This window comes from Lissotriton vulgaris, chromosome 5, assembly GCF_964263255.1.
Source record: "Lissotriton vulgaris chromosome 5, aLisVul1.2, whole genome shotgun sequence".
NCBI lineage: Eukaryota > Metazoa > Chordata > Amphibia > Caudata > Salamandridae > Lissotriton > Lissotriton vulgaris.
In genome coordinates this window covers 1,013,918,949-1,013,936,613 of record NC_141693.1, presented here as the reverse complement: position 1 = coordinate 1,013,936,613, position 17,665 = coordinate 1,013,918,949, and positions in this window count along the sequence as shown.

The following is a 17,665-nucleotide window of genomic DNA, read 5'->3' as shown; positions in this document are numbered from 1 at the left end:
GCCACCCTCTGGTTCACCACTGCCACCCTCTGGTTCATCTTTCACCCTCTGGTGCATCACTGCCACCCTCTGGTTCATCACAGCACCCTCTGGTTCACCACTGCTACCCTCTGGTTCACCACTGACACTTTCTGGTCCACCACTGCCACCCTCTGGTTCATCACTGCCACCCTCTGGTTCATCAATGACACCCTCTGGTTCACCACAGCCACCCTCTGGTTCATCACTGCCACCCTCTGGTTCATCACTGCCACCCTCTGATTCACCACTGCCACCCTCTGGTTGATTACAGCACCCTCTGGTTCACCACTGCCACCCTCTGGTTCATTACTGTCACCGTCTGGTTCATCACTGCCACCCTCTGGTTCACCACTGCCACCCTCTGGATCATCACTGTCACCCTCTGGTTCATCACTGCCACCCTCTGGTTCACCACTACCACCCTCTGGTTCATCACTGCCACACTCTGGTTCATCACTGCCACCCTCTGGATCATTACTGCCAATCTCTGGTTCAATACCTCTACCCTCTGGTTCACCACTACCACCCTCTGATTCATCACAGCAGCCTCTGTTTCACCACTGCCACCCTCTGGTTCATCACTGTCACTCTCTGGTTCACCACTGCCACCCTCGGGTTCATCACTTTCACCCTCTGGTTCACCACTGCCACCCTCTGGTTCATCACTGTCACTCTCTGGTTCATCACTGCCACCCTCTGGTTCACCACTGCCACCCTTGGGTTCATCACTGTCACCCTCTGGTTCATCACTGCCACCCACTGGTTCACCACTGCCACCCTCTGGTTCATGACAGCACCCTCTGGTTCACCCCTGCCACCCTCTGGTTCACCCCTGCCACCCTCTGGTTCACCCCTGCCACCTTCTGGTTCATCACTGCCAATCTCTGCTTCAAAACTTCTACCCTCTGGTTCACCACTACCACCCTCTGGTTCATCACAGCACCCAATGTTTCACCACTGCCACCCTCTGGTTCATCACTGTCACTCTCTGGTTCATCACTGCCACCCTCTGGTTCACCACTGCCACCCTTGGGTTCATCACTGTCACCCTCTGGTTCACCACTGCTACCCTCTGGTTCATCACTGCCACCCTCTGATTCACCACTGCCACCCTCTGGTTGATTACAGCACCCTCTGGTTCACCACTGCCACCCTCTGGTTCATTACTGTCACCGTCTGGTTCATCACTGCCACCCTCTGGTTCACCACTGCCACCCTCTGGTTCACCACTGCCACCCTCTGGTTCTTCACAGTACCCTCTGGGTCACCCCTGCCACCCTCTGGTTCACCCCTGCCACCCTCTGGTTCACCCCTGCCACCCTCTGGTTCATTACTGCCAATCTCTGGTTCAATACCTCTACCCTCTGGTTCACCACTACCACCCTCTGATTCATCACAGCAGCCTCTGTTTCACCACTGCCACCCTCTGGTTCATCACTGTCACTCTCTGGTTCACCACTGCCACCCTCGGGCTCATCACTTTCACCCTCTGGTTCACCACTGCCACCCTCTGGTTCATCACTGCCACCCTCCGGTTTACCATTGCCACCCTCCGGTTCATCTTTCACCCCCTGGTGCATCACTGCCATCCTCTGGTGTATCACAGCACCCTCTGGTTCACCACTGCCACCCTCTGGTTCACCACTGACACTTTCTGGTCCTCCACTGCCACCCTCTGGTTCACCACTGCCACCCTCTGGTTCATCACTGCCACCCTCTGGTTCACCACTGCCACCCTCTGGTTGATCACAGCACCCTCCGGTTCACCACTGCCACCCTCTGGTTCATTACTGTCACCCTCTGGTTCATCACTGCCACCCTCTGGTTCACCACTACCACCCTCTGGTTCATCACTGCCACCCTCTAGTTCATCACTGTCACCCTCTGGTTCATCACTGCCACCCTCTGGTTCATCACAGCCACCCTCTGGTTCACCACTGCCACCCTCTGGTTCACCACTGCCACCCTCTGGTTCACCACTGCCTCCCTCTGGTTCATCACTGCCACCCTCTGGTTCATCACAGCATCCTCTGGTTCACCACTGCAACCTTCTGGTTCACCACTGACACCCTCTGTTACACCCCTGACACCCTCTGGTTGATTACAGCACCCTCTGGTTCACCACTGCCACCCTCTGGTTCATTACTGTCACCCTCTGTTTCATCACTGCCACCCTCTTTTCACCACTACCACCCTCTGCTTCATCACTGCCACACTCTAGTTCATCACTGCCACCCTCTGGTTTATCACAGCACACTCTGGTTCACCACTGCCACCCTCTGGTTCACCACTGACACTTTCTGGTCCACCACTGCCACCCTCTGGTTCATCACTGCCACCCTTTGGTTCATCACTGACACCCTCTGGTTCACCACTGCCACCCTCTGGTTCACCACTGACACTTTCTGGTCCTCCACTGCCACCCTCTGGTTCACCACTGCCACCCTCTGGTTCATCACTGCCACCCTCTGGTTCACCACTGCCACCCTCTGGTTCATCACTGCCACCCTCTGGTTCATCACTGCCACCCTCTGGTTCACCACTGCCACCCCTGGTTGATCACAGCACCCTCTGGTTCACGACTGCCACCCTCTAGTTCACCACTGCCACCCTCTGGTTCATCACTGCCACCCTCAGGTTCATCACAGCACCCTCTGGTTCACCACTGCCACCTTCTGGTTCACCACTGACACCCTCTGGTTCACCCCTGACACCCTCTGGTCCACCACTGCCACCCTCTGGTTCATCACTGCCAATCTCTGGTTCACCACTGCCACCCTCTGGTTCACCACTACCACCCTCTGGTTCATCACTGCCACCCTCTGGTTCACCACTGCCACCCTCGGGTTCATCACTGTCAGTCTCTGGTTCACCACTGCCACCCTCAGGTTCATCACTGCCACCCTCTGGTTCACCATTGCCACCCTCTGGTTCATCTTTCACCCTCTGGTGCATCACTGCCATCCTCTGGTTTATCACAGCACCCTCTGGTTCACCACTGACACTTTCTGGTCCTCCACTGCCACCCTCTGGTTCATCACTGCCATCCTCTGGTTCATCACTGACACCCTCTGGTTCACCACTGCCACCCTCTGGTTCATCACTGCCACCCGCTGGTTCACCACTGCCACCCTCTGGCTGATCACAGCACCCTCTGGTTCACCACTACCACCCTCTAGTTCATTACTGTCACCCTCTGGTTCATCACTGCCACCCTCTGGTTCACCACTACCACCCTCTGGTTCATCACTGCCACCCTCTAGTTCACCACTACCACCCTCTGGTTCATCACTGCCACCCTCTGGTTCATCACTGCCACCCTCTGGTTCATCACAGCATCCTCTTGTTCAACACTGCCACCTTCTGGTTCACCACTGACACCCTCTGGTTCACCCCTGACACCCTCTGGTTGAATACAGTACCCTCTGGTTCACCACTGCCACCCTCTGGTTCATTACTGTCACCCTCTGGTTTATCACTGTCACCCTCTGGTTCACCACTACCACCCTCTGCTTCATCACTTCCACCCTCTAGTTCATCACTGCCACCCTCTGGTTTATCACAGCACACTCTGGTTCACCACTGCCACCCCCTGGTTCACCACTGACACTTTCTGGTCCACCACTGCCACCCCCTGGTTCATCACTGCCACCCTCTGGTTCATCAATGACACCCTCTGGTTCACCACTGCCACCCTCTGGTTCATCACTGCCACCCTCTGGTTCATTACTGCCACCCTCTGGTTCACCACTGCCACCCTCTGGTTGATTACAGCACCCTCTGGTTCACCACTGCCACCCCCTGGTTCACCTCTGCCACCCTCTGGTTCATTACTGTCACCCTCTGGTTTATCACTGCCACCCTCTGGTTAACCACTACCACCCTCTGGTTCATCACTGCCACCCTCTAGTTCATCACTGCCACCCTCTGGATCATCACTGTCACCCTCTGGCTCAACACTGCCACCCTCTGGTTCACCACTGCCACCCTCTGGTTCATCACAGCACCCTCTGGTTCACCCCTTCCACCCTCTGGTTCATCACTGCCAATCTCTGGTTCATCACTGCCAATCTCTGGTTCACCACTGCCACCCTCTGGTTCACCACTACCACCCTCTGGTTCATCACAGCACCCTCTGTTTCACCACTGCCACCCTCTGGTTCATCACTGTCACCCTCTGGTTCATCACTGCCACCCTCTGGTTCACCACTGCCACCCTCAAGTTCATCACTGTCACCCTCTGGTTCACCACTGCCACCCTCTGGTTCATCACTGCCACCCTCTGGTTCACCACTGCCACCCTCTGGTTCATCGTTCACCCTCTGGTGCATCACTGCCATCCTCTGGTTTATCACAGCACCCTCTGGTTCACCACTGCCACCCTCTGGTTCACCGCTGCCACTTTATGGTCCACCACTGCCACCCTCTGGTTCATCACTGCCACCCTTTGGTTCATCACTGACACCCTCTGGTTCACCACTGGCACCCTCTGGTTCATCACTGCCACCCTCTGGTTCATCACTGCCACCCTCTGGTTCACCACTGCCACCCCATGTTGATCACAGCACCCTCTGGTTCACCATTGCCACCCTCTGGTTCATTACTGTTACCCTCTGGTTCATCACTGCCACCCTGTGGTTCACCACTACCACCCTCTGGTTCATCACTGCCACTCTCTAGTTCATCACTGTCACCCTCTGGTTCATCACTGCCACCCTCTGGTTCATCACTGCCACCCTTTGATTCACCACTGCCACTCTCTGGTTGATCACAGCACCCTCTGGTTCACCACTGCCACCCTCTAGTTCATCACTGTCACCCTCTGGTTCATCACTGCCACCCTCTGGTTCATCACAGCCACCCTCTGGTTCACCACTGCCACCCTCTGGTTCACCACTGCCGCCCTCTAGTTCACCACTGCCACCCTCTGGTTCATCACTGCCACCCTCAGGTTCATCACAGCACCCTCTGGTTCACCACTGCCACCTTCTGGTTCACCACTGACACCCTCTGGTTCACCCCTGACACCCTCTGGTCCACCACTGCCACCCTCTGGTTCATCACTGCCACCCTCTTGTTCACCACTGCCAACCTCTGGTTCATCACTGCCACCCTCTGGTTCATCACTGCCACCCTCTGTTTCATCACAGCCACCCTCTGGGTAACCACTGCCACCCTCTGGTTCACCACTGCCACCCTCTGGTTCATCACAGCACCCTCTGGTTCACAACTGCACCTTCTGGTTCATCACAGCACCCTCTGGTTCACCACTGTAGATTATGGGGGGAAAGCACACCTGCCCAGCCTCAACCGGGGGCTGGTTAATGTGTTACTGAATTTGAGCTTCAAGTCCGCCACCTGCTTCCTTATCTGTAAGTGCTTCCTGTTGTGCTTTAATTTTTGTGACAGCCTGGAGCATTGTGCCATATTTGTAACTATTCTCTGACCCTGCTTCGAGGATCAGAGCAGGGTCAGAGAAAAGTTGCAAGTAGGCAACAACTCTGGAGGCGCCGCTCAGGAATTCAGGAAGCACTTACAGGGTTACAGCAGGTGCCCAAGTTGAAGTTAATTTCTTTGTAACCATTTTGTAAATGGTTGCAAAGAAATTAGCTTCAACTTGGGCACCTGCTGTAACCCTGTAAGTGCTTCATGTACTTCAGTTTTTGAAAATCCGTCCCGCATGCGATTTTGCGGATTTTTCAGCAATTTCGCGAGATTTGCGGACCGCGAAATTGCAGAAAATCCCCAAATTCCGCGAACGGAACGGATTTTACACCCATGCTTAAACAAAACATAAAAGATGGGAAGCTTGAGGAAACAAACAGCTGTGAATACGCTTTTGCCTGCAACAAGTTTCCATCCTAGAAATTTGATCAAAAGAATCCCATACGGGGAGTGCTTGCGAACGATAAGGAGCTGCAGTTCCAAAGAGGAGACAATTAAAGAACTGAAGTGTCTGAAAACCCGGTTTAAAGCTAGAGAGTAGTCAGGTGTTTGCACATATGGCCCCCCTTCCGAGGGTAATTTGAGCCCGGGGACCCCATTCCCCAGGGCATGGCCATATATTTATGTATTTAAAAAAATATCTTTTTTAAGGGCGGGGCTGCGTGGCCCCCTCCTGAGGCATCTGTTAGCCCAGGGGAACCCATCCCCCGGGGCTGTGCCTCTTTTTCTTTTTAATATTTTTTATTTTATTCAGGGAGGGGGCCCGCTTTGCCCCACTCGTGGGCCACTTCTGGCCCTGGGGACCCTATCCTCCGGGGCCGACCCTTTCAGTTGGGGACCATGGGGCGGAGCTCCAATGCCCCCAGGGTCCCTGCCGGCTCCCCGCCTCCTGCGAGAGCCGGCATTGCTTTTCCACAAGGGGAGCTGCTGACATGCAGCTCATCTTATGGAAAAGCAATCCTGCTTTGCTTAATTGAAGCGAGAGCAGGTTTCTCTGCTCTTGCTTAAATGAAGCAAAGCAGCGTTTGCAATGACAGGGCGGGATTTGCACGGCTCCCGCCCTGTCATTGCAAAAGAAGTGTCCCGGGGCTGGGCACCCTGGGACAATGCAAGAGTCAACCCTGGCATTCCTCAGGGCCATCAGGGGTTGAAGAAGGCTGTACCTGTGGCCCCCCTCCCAACGTTTGCAAAGCCCCGGGGAGGTGGTGGTCCCCGGTGGTCCGGGGGTCCGTAATGGACCCCCGCATTTTAAAAGAAATTCCCCGGGGCAGTGTATGGGGACTTGAGCGCCCACACTCATTAATTATCACAGTCCCGAGGAGGTGGTGGTCCCCGGGGTTTAGGGGGGCCCCATTATTTAATAAAGCCCCAGGGAGGTAGTGGTCCCCGGGGCAGCGTGGGAGGTTGGACCCCCACACATTATTTGTTGAAAAAAAGCCCTGGGGAGTTGGTGATCCCAGGGGCTACGGGGAGTCAACGTGCCCCCGCACATAATGAGCATAGCCTGGGGAGGTGGCGGTCCCTGGGGCTATGGGGGCCCCCCAGGGCCCCCGCTATTAGTTTTTGGCAATGCTCCCGGGACCTGGCCCACCCGGAGGCCTCATTAAAAAGAAGCGCAGGAGCCCCCGCTTAATTTTTTTAATATATTTCGGCTGGATTTGCGACCCCAACGCGAATTCCGACCAAAATTATATATTTTTTAATTTCTACCCTTTCTACCTTTTCTTGTTTTTCATCGTTTTTTTCACTGTTTTCTTGTGACTCGGTGCCAACGCTTCCTGGTTTGCTCCCGAGCTCATACTCAGGAGGGTTCGGGAACCCACCGCGCCCATAGATATCAAAACTTTTTATTTTTCTAATTTCTCAGGAACTACTGAATGTATTTACACCATTTAACGATAGGGGCTCTTTCTGAACCCAGGGCTAACTTTTTGCCAAATGTGGTGTAATTCCATTCAGCAGTTCGAGCTGTAGCTTTGTCTAAAGTTTCCTATGGAAAATAACATGGGGAAAATGTGTTTTAGGACCCCAATTTTTTCTCGGCCCTCACGTGACGATTCACCCCAAAACTTTCAAGACAGAAGCTTACCAGAGCGCCCCACTAGTTTGGAAAATTTCGCAAAGATTCGTCTACCGGCACCAAAGTCCTTGGCAAAAGAAAAAATGCTTTTCGAATAGAAACAAGGTCCTAACTATAACTACCTACTGGCGACCGCCAGTAGGTAACATACACATATATACATTTTTTATACAGCCTGCTTGGTAGGGTAGGGACCCATTTCTATAGGCCACCAGAGATCCGGTGCTCAGGGTGGCTCTTTCCCGAAGAACAGCACCACTTTCTTTCCTGCGTTGAGCTTAAGTTTATTGTTGTTCATCCCCAACGCAATGTCTTTCAAGCACCCCTTGAAACTCTCAAAGGTGACCTCTGTCTGCTCTTTAAAAGTGAAGACCAACTGGGTGTCATCCTCATAGGAGATCGCTTTTACCCCTCGTTGGCTATCAGGGTGAACAATGGAGCCAGCCACAGATTAAATAGGAGAGGGGGACCCCTGGGGGACTTCACACCAAAGCTGTTTTGGCTTAGTCAGAAATGGTTGGAACACAACCTTCTGTGTGCAATTATCCAGGTAGGATTTCAACCAGGCCAGAACCGTGCCTCCAATGCACATTTCCTGCAGTCTCTTAGACAGCAAGGTGTGATCGATGGTGTCAAATGCCCCAGACAGATCCAGGAGCACCAACATCACAGATGCCCCTGAATCTGACACCTGTCTAACTATCTCAGTCACCTCCAGGAGGGCTGTCTCTGTACTAAATACCGACCTGAAGCCAGATTGGGTATTGTGTAAAATGCCCTCCTTCTCGATAAAGCTGGACAGTTGCCGCTGCACCAATTTGTCTAACATCTTGGCAGGTTCTGGCAGCAAAGAGATAGGCCTGTAATTGGTCGGATCCCCAGGGTCCCCATTAGGTTTTTTCCTAAGCGGGAGAAGAGTAGCATGTTTCCAGATATCTGGAAAGGTGCTGGATTCACAGGAAGAGTTCCAGATGTGCGCCAGTGTGTGCAACATGGAGTGAGCCAACACATTCCAAAGTTTGGGGGGTACGGATCATCAGGAGCCCTCGACTTGCATCTCAAAATTTCTGCCAGGGCGTCCTGTTGGGAGATAGTGGTAAACTCCGTAAGAGACAGCTCGGTAACTCGTGCTTCCTTATTGTCACATTTCTTCATCTCCAACGGAACTGAGAATAATTTGTACACTTCCTGAATTTTATTGTCAAAGAAGACGGAGATACTTTTGCACAGAGAGAGTGAAGGTTGTACAGTGATCTCTACAGCTCAGGGTTTGCAAAAGGAGTTGACCACTTTGAACACCTCCTTAGTAGAGTTGTCAGCCTTGTAGATGTAGCCAGATACCAGGGTGCCTAAATACAGTGGCATTGGTCATGATATTGACAGGATGATTGAGTGTCAGATGTGTTGTATAATGCTTCATGTAAAGGAGTTGCTCTCCACCTAAAACTAAGAAACTACCCAGGGGTCTGTAATTCCTTTTTGCCAAGTCTCATTGGAGCTAGACTGCATTGTGATCCAATAATGTCTTATTCTAAACATTTGGAAACAGAAAATGAGAGGAGAGAAAATAGTCATTTCTTGAGCAGATCGCATGAATAAGGAAAAAAACATTCTCTGTGCCAAGGATTAAACACCGAGTAGTTAATTATTAAGTTTCCGACCATTACCCTGTGAAGCTTGTTCATCAAGTCCCGCTTTAAGGATCTGCCAACAATTGTGTCAAACATCAATATCCAGTCATTTGTAATGATGGTGCAGGTTCAATCAAATTCTGTAAGTAATTTAGATTGAGTAGCAAAAAAGTCAGACTTTTCAGGAATAGTGGCATGCCTAGAGATTACGACAAGTTGAACTCCTTTCATTTCAATGTTACCAAATACGTAGTAGCCACTGACATCTTTCTAGGTCTCTAAAGCCCCAGGAACAATAACTTGTATAACAGGATGGTGACACGACATCTTCTGGAACCCTATGAGGGTGCTTGTTGAACATCGATGGTAACTACTGATTAACTTACCATCTCAATATTTATTTTTATTTTTCTCAACACTGGCAGTGACAGGTAAGTATTCCGAAGAAGGGCAATGGCCAGGGGATTAGAGGCATGGTAGTTCAAAGTCTTCCTCTCAATACAGTGAATCAGTCCATTAATGTTTAACAAAGGGATTGAAAGAGGTCATGATGCAGTCATGACCACATCTCTGTTTCTTCTGGAGTTATATTAGGTCCAATTTAAGGGGATCCAGAGCTGGTATTTGATACTTACGATAAGAGTAACAGACACCTAGCAACTGGGGATTAAAGGTTGAGGACCTAACTACAATATTTTATGTTGATTCACAGGATAATGATGGACAAATTGTAAAGAAATGTAACTTTTCATTGATCTCAGGTCTTTGTCACCAGAAACCTTTTTAATTTAAGAAAAAAATAGTATGGATGTGGAAGCATGGAATGAGAGTTTAGGTGAAATATTTTTACAAAAATAATCAATTGGGAATAATTTAAATAGATGTCTTTGAGGGATTAATCATATTTATAAAAAAGGCTTGTATCCTTGAAAGTATTGTATATTAAACATAAATTATTCTCAGAAAATAAAGTTTTTTATGTATTACATTTCTTAAAGGTCACATTATAGTTTTTTTCTAATGGTGATAGTGTACTGGATTTTGATTTGATTATTTAGCACTACCTATAGGGTTGGCAGAAAAGAGGTTGTGTGTGGGCTAGGTGGAGGGAATGTGACTCTTTGCAATAGTACCCCTGTAGGTTATGCATAGAGTGTGGTCATGTGTAAGGCATATTATAATAGTTCCTGACCTGTGGTCTGTGAGTTGTTCTTCCAGTGGCTAATCCTACTCTCAGCTTCAAAGCGGTATGCAGCTATCCCAGGGGCAAACTGAAGGATTATTGGTGCGGAGCAGATAACAGCAATCATTTGAAAGATCAGTAGTGATTCATATATAATAGAGTGAAGGGACAGCATGGAAATTAGGAGACAGGAATATAGACGCAATGTTGTTTCATACCTGCAGTGCATAAAGTATTGTGAGAATACAAGATTAACATAAAGATTGTCTGGCTGCAGGGTCAGCTTTAGTGGAATCTGAAGGGAGGATATCATAATGTTGGTATCCATGTATGATGATTACCACAACATATTCTATAATTTTTCAGTGTCATTAGGTTAGCTTCCAGTATTTTCAAACAACGGTATGGGAGGCCCTGTGACAGGAGAGGAGGAAAGATCCTTTTTACATATAGGAAGATGGTGATATGTTCTCCCGGAACATGAAAACAAAAACAAATGAGGTTATCCCTCAGCCTAAACAAAACTAGAGTGCACCTCATGTATATACACTGCCTTTGTAAACAAAGAAAAAGGAGCTTTTTTTATGTGGTGTCCATTTGCAGTGTTTTTACAGTATTTCTGTATGTGTGCACAAATGCTTTACATACTGCCTCTGAGATAAGCCTGTCTGATCGTGCCAGGCTACCAAAAGGGTGAGCAGGGGTTATCTTAGAAGTGTATCCCCCTTACCCTGACTAGGAAGAAGGATCCCTATTTGGACAATGGTGCAAACCATTGCCAACTAGAGACCCCCATTTCTAACATTGGTGGTCAGCGGTGAGGATCTGGACTTGCATTTGTGCCTTACATACAGTGATTGGTGTACACTACTAATATAGTGCAGACCATTATGCAACCACATACTGTCTTTTTCTATTTTCTGGTGTCCTTCTGGGAGTATTTTTGATATTGAGACTCTGGTTAGTAGTAGCACCTGTGAAGTCTTTACAAAATGGAACTAGACTTCTGGCACATGTTCATCTATATGATGGGGGTTCTAAGTGTGTTCTGCAAGGAAAGGGTCTGCCTGTGAAGAGAAGTTCCAGTGAGGATCTAGAGACAGCCCTATTTCGTTATGAGCTACCCCACTGGAGACTAACACTACCAGATGAGTTTGAGAAGGAGGACTTCTCTGAAAGTGAGGAAGAAACAGAGAATGATGAATGGCTTCTTGCTTTTGAGCAGAGGCTGAGAGAGCTTGATGAAGAGCTCGTCAGGGCTTAGACCAAGAGGGCCTTAATCCAAGAAAAAGAAATATGTGTTGCTCAGGAAGTGAGCTTGGCTGGGTTGGAGGTGGAGTTCAGCTCAGATGGTTGCAGCAAAATGGTGTAATCTAGTGCTGAGGGAGAGGTATACACACCCAGAGATGTGGCACCTGACTTGAAGGAGCGGGGTTGACACACACTAGTGGGTTCAGGTTCATGAAGTAGCTCCAGTGGCGTGCAGTGTCCCGGAAGTGGATTGGGGAACTGACACAGGGGATCATATTCCTAGTGGTGGGAGGGACACTCTACTGACTCTAGATGATAGGTGCAGGGAGAGGGTTTCCCCCATGGTACAAGTCCTTGTCTGTGAGTGTGGAGACGGCCAAAAAGAGTGACAGAGACAATCAGACACTGTCTTGCCAATCTCAGGAGAGTGATTTGTGATACTTGTGCGAGGCACTGGGTGGTGAGGCAAAGGGTAGCTTGGTTAACACCTGTGTGGGGCTGTGTGATTCAATTGTTGGACAGAATATTTTAAGTCCCAGTTTTCCAGAGCAATGCCAACAACTGGTGGAATGTGTGCTCTCTGACCACAGGGATATCACAGGGAGGCAGACCTTCTGGAGGATTCCAGAGGGCCTGAAAAAGCATCTGGGGGTGATCTTGAAGGGGGTGGCTCAGGTTTTCCCCAACCAAGTGAGGTAGGGGAAGGTTGTGGTGGCCCAGATAGGTCCCAGAGTAATGGGAGGGTTGTAGGGTCTCATGTCCTGTCTCGGAGGAGAAGGAGTGAGAGTGGGATGTGTCCAGTGGTGCCCGAAACCCAGTCTCAAGGCCTGGTTAGTTCCATGAGGAACACCAGCAGGGGGGGCTGGTCTGTACCAGGAGGCTATCCCCTGAAGGGGATCCCAAGGTGTCAGCTGATCTGGGGAGACTGCTGTAGCCAGCATTCCACAAGCTCTAGTGTCTGCCACACCACTCCAGTTGGGAGAATGCAGTGAAAAGGGCGAGGGGGGATGCGGTCCCCAGTAGAAGTCAGGAGTTGCCCGCTCTGAGGTCAGAGCACCCCAGGACTGACCCTGGTGAGGCCACTTCTGGCCTGGGGGGTCTTCATGCTCTGTCAGGTGGACAGGAGGCTGGAGACCTCAGCCAGGCAGACTCTTGCACAACTCCAGAAGGGTGTGTTTCCCTTGGGGGGTTGGTGTACTCCCCCAGAAGTCCTGGGTTGCCAGGCACAGGTCCAGCCTAAGAGTACAGACTATGGGTTGGAGTGTTGGTTCAAAGTGACCCCCCTGACCTGGAGGAAGGGGCATCTGCTCACAGTGCCCCAACCAGTCTATCTCCTGGGGGCACTGTTTCATGTGGGAGGGTGCAGGCCCACAATAGGGGAGGGAGAGGTCAGTCCCACCACTGAGCCCTGCCTAGTCTTAGGGTGCAGACCCTAGGTTGGGATCCCAGTTGCAGAATAAAACCTCTGAACTGGTGGGTAAATTGTGCAGGACACCTGCCACAGGTGCCCTGACAATTCTGAAAGGGGGTACCGCTCCAGGTGGGAGGGTGCAGAGCCCCAAGGAGGATGACCGGGTGTGAGAGAGCCCACACCACACCAGTCCCCTGTCCAGTCTCAGGGTCTAGGCTAGTGGGTCAGTGTCAGGATGTCATCCACGAACTGATAGGAGGGAGAGTGGACAAAGACTGCCAGGCACCTGGGGCTACTGCCCCCACTCTCTGACACCATAGAGGTTCGAGAGCCCTGTGAGGCATAAGGCCCGGGTCCCATCACTGACAACTGTCACTGGCCACTGTGGCTTCCTGTCCTGGGGGATAGAGTTGCCCTGGAGGGGTGGGGGGGGGACAGGCGTCACACCCCTAGGGTGGACTGGGCCACAACACTGCGTTGGCCATATGGATACTGTCTACCTGCTGGGACACACCTGGTTAGGTTCTGGACAGGTGGGGTCCCCAGGTGAGAAGGAGGGTTCCCCATGGGTTTGCTTAGTGGGCCCTGAAAGTATGGACAGAGGGATCCAAGCGGGTTCAGCACAGCATAGAACCAGAACGTGCCCCCGCTGTGTGGGCCAGGTCTAGGTTCTTTTGCCCCAAGCAGGGAAGTCCATCAAGGGATTGATTAGTCTATCCTAGCTTTAGGCTGTAAGGCGGTTGGGTTAGACCTGGATTCTCCAACAGGTTTACCCCAGACTTTTTGCTTTTTGGCCTCCTGTTTTTGACCCTGTTTGTGTTGGTTTTATGACTCTGAGCACTTTACCACTGCTGATCAGTGCTAAAGTGCATATACTCTCACTGTACATTATGACTATGGATTGGTATTTCCAAGATTGGATTGCTACACTTACTACTAAGTCCCTAGTACAGTGCACTGTGTGTGCCCAGGACCTGTAAGTCAAATGCTGCTAGTGAGCCTGCAGCACTGATTGTTCCACCCATACAAGCAGCCTTACAAAAGTACACCCACTTGCCAGGCCCTAATCTTCCCTTACATTACATGTGAGTCACCCCTAAGGTATGGCCAAGGTACCCCTGTGGGCAGGGTGCAGTGCATGTGAAAGGTAGGACATGTACTGATGTGTGTGGCACATCCTGATAAGGAAGTACTTCCAATTTCGTTTTTCACTATTGAAAGGCTATCTGTCCCATAGGATAGAATGGGAAATCATTTATAACATCTTATAAATATAACTTTTCATTTGGGCAGGGTAGAAAGATGGAGTTTAGTATGCCAGAACTCAGGATATAAAGATGCATATTTTAGTAAGGATGATTTTTATATTCTGGCTCGAAAATACCACTTTTAGAAAGTGGGTATTTTCTTGCTTAGTCATCCAGTTTGCCCCTGCTAGATTTGTGTATTGACTGTCTGGCTTTGGAGTGACAGAGGCTGGAGATGTGCATTCTCTCAGACAGCCAGGGGGATTTGATATATGTCCTGCCTTTCCTGAATGAGTCAGAGCTGGGCTGAATAGACCTGGGCTGCATTTAGAGTAGGGAGAGGTGATTTTGTTTACACCTAAATGGGCCTGGTCTGCTTTGGACAATACTGTCTCCACCTCCTGCTGGGAAGCTACCCTAGAGAGGACAGAACTGATTTTGACTAAGCACAGAGCCTCCCTGAGACCAGAGAACAAAGATAAATTAACTATAATTTGGGTCCCAGACCCCTGAACTCTAGTTTACTTCTGGAATTGAAGTTGAACTTTTCCAAGGCGAAGAGCTCGAGAAACTGAAGGAGAAGTACTACCTCTTTGCTGTGTGCTGTTTGGGATTGGCCTGCATTGGCTGTTTCTGCCAAGGAAATGACAAGGTCTGTGCTGTTTGTTGTGTCCGCTGCTTGAGGAAGATCTCAAAGGGCTTGAAGTAGAGCTTGCCTCCTGTTTTCGAAGTCTCAGGAATACAAAGATTCACCCTCAGCTCCTCTGAACTTCCTTGCTGGGAGTTCTGACCTGCCAAGAGGTTCCTTCTGCTGTCCTGGGCCTCTGGAGGTTGTTCCTGCTGTTGGGAGCTGGAAAAACAATGCAACTAAGAGAAGGGCGACGCATCCGCACCTGTTTCCGACGCATTGCTGCAGTGCGTGAAAAATTTCCATGCATTGTCATTGTGCAGCTGAAGAAACCAATGCATCGCCTGCCCACGACTGGAGAAATTGCAGCACGCTGCATCGAGTTCACGATCTACGGAGTCTGAGATCACTGCACCGATTCCGATGCAGGCCCTGCTGTGCGGCTGCAAGAACCAATGCATCATGGGACCGCTGCTGAAGAAACCACTGCAGCGCCATTGCCGCATCAAGAACCGATGCATACCCAATCCTCATGCAGTGCACCAGGGCACCAAGTCTACAAGGACACCGGGCTGCAGTAAGAAATCGACACATCACCTCCCTGCACAGTAAGAAACAGACGCATCAGCTCCCCTTCAGTAAGGAACCAACGCATCACCTCCTCTGTGTGGCAGTAAGGAACCGACGCATCACCTTCACTACGCTTAAGGAACTAACGCATCACATTCCTTGCGGCTGTTCTTGCTTTTGACGCATCCAAGGTACTTTGTGTCGAAAGTATCGTATCTATAGTTTGCTATGGACAGAATTGTTTCTAACTTTTAAAAGTCATATTTTGATTACTGTATTGTGGATTTTTGTCGTTTTGGTCTTGTTTGGTTTAGATAAAGATTACTTATTTTCCTAAACTGATCTGGTGTCCATTTGTATTGTTTTCACTGTATTACTTTATGTGTGCACAAATGCTTTACACACTGCCTCTGAGATATGCCTGTCTGCTCGTGCCAAACTACCAAGGGGGTAAGCAGCAGTTATTTTAGAAGTGTATCCCCTTTACCCTGACTAAGAAGAAGGGCCCCTACTTGGAAAACGGTACAAGCCATTGCCAACTAGAGACCCCCATTTCTAACAAACACTGGCGATGTTTAAACATGTCTCAACTTATTTAAACACAAAACATATTTAAACATTGCCCATAAATTCTGTTACCGTTTTAAAAATGCAACCAAATACATGATTGCTGAATATACTATTCTGGTCAGGCAGGCCTAACTAATGTGTAAAAGTATCCACAGTGTGACTATTAGAAATGGGGGTGGGCTTTTTGAAGAATATTTGGAGCTTCTTTCTTTTTGAAACATACTCCCAGCTAGTTTAACAATGATAAAATATGTTAGTGGTGGCCCATTATAGTGTATTTCCTGCTTAAAACAACGCACTGCTTTCAGCATGCTTCTTTTGGACAGAGCCTGGTGTCCTCACTGGGATCACTTGATGCCCCCTTAGGGGGGTCCGCCCACCAGTTTGAAGACCCCTGCTCTAGAATCAAGTCTCCTAGGGATATGTCTGACAGTTTAAGATGTAATAAGTATTTTAAATCTTTGTAAATTGTACAAATAGTTTCTCGTCTCTCAGAACCATTCCGTGGACCTTAATTAACAGTCCTATCATGACCTTGGTGTTACAGATCGAAACAATCTTGTTGACCCCTTAAATGCCATATTTTGGCGAAGGCTTGCCACCTTCAGTGGTTCACATAAAGACTGATTAATGGATTAAAGACAAGCTTGCAAATTCAGAACGTTGTTCTCCACGTTGTGACTTTCGTGTAACTGGATGATCTGTGGAACTGGTATTAATAACACGTGTTTGTTTTTAATGTAGGACACACAACGCTCTGATGATTTTCATCAATATATTAGATACATTAATATCCGGTTGCCAGAGAGAAATCTCATGCAGACTTCCCTGTTATGAAATTGTTTCATCTGCTTTGGCTGAATTCATTTCAGTATGAACAGGATTGGCTGTTTATCATCCCAGAGATGCCTCCTGAGAGCGCGCAGAACCAACTGGCCATCAGAATCCCAAAGCCCTGCTCCGCACTGTGCCAAAAAAAGCAGAGGGTGGAACACATGCCCATGAGGAAGTGAAAGCTCCAGATCTTCTGTTAAAATCAAAGATAAAAATAACATTGCTAGTTAGGATAGTTGTAATTGGACTGATAACAGTGGTACTAGTGCAAAAACTACTTCCGTGGCTAATACTAATTTTAATAATAATAAAAAACGATGCAAAATTAGAGAGGGAGGTAGCCGTGCTGCCTGTCTTTGGAGCTCCATGAATGGTCTTCTGAAAAGTTTGGGGACTGACTCAACAGTCACCAGGGCTTAATTTGAGCAGGGGCTTTCCGGTGCTCAGCACCAACACCCAATCCTCAGCACTAGTGCTTATAGCAAAAGTTAAAGACACACTCATTTGGAAGGCACGTGATTCTCCACAAAATCACAGTATGTTAAACCACGCTGAGACTTGAACCAGGTTCCACAGCTTCTAAATCGGAAGCTTTAGCCATAAGCCCAAGTCCTCCCCAGAATAATAAGTGCCAGGGCTTTAGTCAGGAGGATGTTTGCACCAGCATAATTCTCCTGTTAGCGCTGTCTCCTCAGGAGAGCCCCCGCACTATTTATTTTACAAATTAACCACTGGACAGCACCAAGAAGACAATACAGGGGGAGTGGATGAGGGGTTTATAGAATGATTGAGAC